A 3,413-nucleotide genomic window follows, 5' to 3' on the forward strand; every position below is an offset into this window, starting at 1 on the left:
AGGAAAAAACAGACGAAACAGAATTTTCGAAATCCCTGTGCTAGAAAAAAAAGTTGTAACCAGATTGGAACACGAAAGAAACAATGAAAAAATATTTTGTCAGCAAAAGATACTCGTGTAGAAGGATTTTCAAAAAAAAAAAAAAAAAAAAAAAAAAAAAAAAAAAAAAAAAAAAAATCGCAGTCACATATACAGAAAAAAACGGAAAGAACAGTAATGGAACAATGAAAAAATAACAGAAACATTATTGGAACAAGAGAAAAAAGGCTTTAAAAAAAGACAAATACTTTAAGGCCAGTTTTACAGTATTGACCCAAAGTGTCACCGAGAGACGCCAATATTGCTACAGAGGACGAAGGGAGGGAAGGAGGGAGGGAGGGAAGGAGGGAGGGAGGGAGGGAGGGTCGAAGGGTCGGTGCAGGGAGGAAGGGAGGATCGAAGGGTAGGCGGAAGGAGGTGGGGATATTGTAGAAAGGAAGGGAGGGAGTGAGGGAGGGATAGAAGGTCGGTGAAGTGGAGAGATGACAGGAATGGAGGGAGGAAAGGAGGGCCGGTGTAAGGGAAGAGAAGAAGGGAAGAAGGGAGAGGAGGTTGTGGGGGGAAGGAAGGCTGGTGGATGGAAGTGGCAGGTCGTAGAGAAGGAGGGTTGGTGGAGGGAAGCGGAGAGATGACGCAGAAGGAGGGAGGGAGGAAAGTTAGTGGAGGGAAGTAGGGAGGGAAGTAGGAAGTAGGAAAAGGAAGTAAAGGAAAGAGGGAAGGAGGGAGGGATTCTGGTGGAGGAAGTGGAAAGTAATAAGGAAGTGACAGAAAAGGAGGGAGGGAAGGAGGGCGATTAAGAAGAATGAAAAAGAGAGGAGGAAGAAGGGAAGGAGGGAGAAGAAGAGGGAGGGAGGGGCGCCAAGAAAAGGGGTGGTAGTGATAATGAAGAGCGAAGGGAAGCGAGAGATGAAGGGGTGACAGAGAAGGAGGGAAGAAAGGAATGGAATTGAAAGGGAAAACAAAACAAAATGAAAAGACGAAGGGAAAGTAGGAAGAGAGAGGCAAAAGAGTGCAAGGGAGATGATAAACGGATGGAAAGAGGAATAGAAAAGGATAGAGCAAAGAAAGAAGGGATGAGAGAACAGTCCGAGTTGCGAATAGAAAAGAAGAATAGGCAAAAACAACAGAGAGGCAGAGAGAGGGGAAAATAAAGATAAGACATAGAAGGAATGAGCGAAGGAGGAAGGGAGGGAGATAAAGAGGCAATACGTAGAAAATGATAACGAAGAGAAATAGACAGGAAAGAGGGAAAACAACAAAAGATATAAAGGATATTTCAGTAGGAATGGGAAGCGCAAAGGATTTACAATTTTGTTTAATTAATTTCATAGGCAACATAAATGATTAATATTTTCTGAAAAGTTTAGAAAGGGATGATATTATAAAAGAAATATATGATAAAATACATGATAAAAATATGACAAAAATATCATCGACGGTTAAGAAAGAATAATAAAATCTGATTTGAAAAATTGTAAAACATTCCTGTTTATATTTTCCCTATTTCTTTATCAATTCACATTCTTAGCTATTCATTTAGTTATTAACTTTGCATATACAAGTTGACCTTTAAAACATCTGCATCGACTACGCTGCCTTCAGTGACCTACCATACCAAGAAGACGACATTCACGTAAAAGTCGAAGTCATCATTTATCAAAACATATTCTTTGCGTCAGGAAAAAGTCTGGTGATAGATATTACAATCGCCATTATAGAAATTTACTACACATCGTTCACGTTTTCAGATAACGTCGTGTTCTTATCTCTGCAAATCTCCTATTTCCATCCCAAAACGTCCAACAGAATTTCTGCCTCACATCGGAACCCACAGACCCCGAGACATACCGTCATTCCAGACAAAACATACTGTAGTACTTTCCCCATTCATAGCTTAAAAAAAAAACTATTTTCACCCCAAAAATCATCCTCCTCTTCCCTCCCCTCTTTGCTTAGACTATTCCAGACATTTCTGGTTTTAAAACGCACGCATAAACCTCAGTTTTAAACCTCAAGGACCAAAATTAGAACGCAGGACTTACTTGTTCCTTGCGTGTGGAAGGACCGTTCGTGGAGACATGGCTTGGTGACTCTCTGTGCATTATGGGGTTCTTCGTCTGCCTCGCATTTCTTATCCTTCTGTTGTCCCTCCGCTGTTTGGGAAGGTGGTTGGTGTGTGAGGGAAGGAAGGGAGGGTGGGAAGGGAGGGTGGGTGAGAAGGGAGGATGGAGGGGAAGGAAGGGAGGGAGGGTGGGTGGGGGGGGAAGGAATAGAGGGTGGGAGGGAGGAAAGGGAGGGAGGGAGGGAAGGAGGTAAGGGGGGAGGAAAGGAAGGGAGGGAGGGTGGGGAGGGAAGGAATGGAGGGAGGGAGGGAAGGAAGGGAGGGTGGGAGGAAAGGAGGGAAGGAAGGGAGGGTGGGAGGGAAGGAAGGGAGGGTGGGGAGGAAGGAGGATGAGAGTGAAGGAGGGGGGAGATGGGAGGGAAGGGAGGGAGGAAGGGGACGATGGGGATGAGAGGGAAGGAGTGGAGGGATGGGAGGGAAGGGAGGGAAGGAAAGGAGGGTGGGAGGGAGGGAAGGAAGGGAGGGTGGGGAGGAAGGAGGGTAGGAAGGGAGGGAGGGAGAGGGGAGAAGGGGGGATGAGAGGGAAGGAGGGAAGGAAAAAGAAGAAGATGATGATGATGTGGAGGCCAAGAAGAAGAAGAAGAAGAAAAAAGAGGTGGAACGAAAAAGAGGAAGAGGAAAAGTTAGTGGAGATGATCGAGGAGAAAAAGGAAGAGAAGTTACTTGATGATCAGTAAATAAGAAAATTAAGACAACATATACCAAAAATCCAACGCATATTTCTGTCTGTCTGTCTGTCTGTCTGTCTGTCTCTCTGGCTCTGTCTCTCTCTCTCTTTCTCTCTCTCTCTCTCTCTCTCTCTCTCTCTCTCTCTCTCTCTCTCTCTCTCTCTCTCTCTCTCTCTCTCTCTCTCTCTCGCAATACATATTCATAAACCAAGTCACTTATTTCAGTATTCGAAATTCCCATATTCTTATTTGCTCATATCCTCATCACATCTGTAAAAATGAATGAAAGAAAGAGAGAAAGAAAGAAAGATAAACATCACATTTAAAAATGAATGAAAGAAAGACAGAAAGAAATGAATGAAAGAAAGAAGGAAAGAAAGAAAGAAAGAGAGAAAGAAAGAAAAAGAAAAAAAGAAAGAAGTAAAGAAAGAAAGAAAGAAGGAAAGAAAGGAAGAAGGGAAGAAAGAAAGAAAGAAAGAAGGAAAGAAGAAAAGAAAGAAAGAAAGAAGAAAAACACTATATCATACGTGCAAAGATCATTGAAACTTTTATCTTTCCCGAGAGAGTAAAATTCCGACTTGGCA

Source organism: Penaeus vannamei, chromosome 33 (genome assembly GCF_042767895.1).
Source record: "Penaeus vannamei isolate JL-2024 chromosome 33, ASM4276789v1, whole genome shotgun sequence".
Taxonomy (NCBI): Eukaryota; Metazoa; Arthropoda; class Malacostraca; order Decapoda; family Penaeidae; genus Penaeus; species Penaeus vannamei.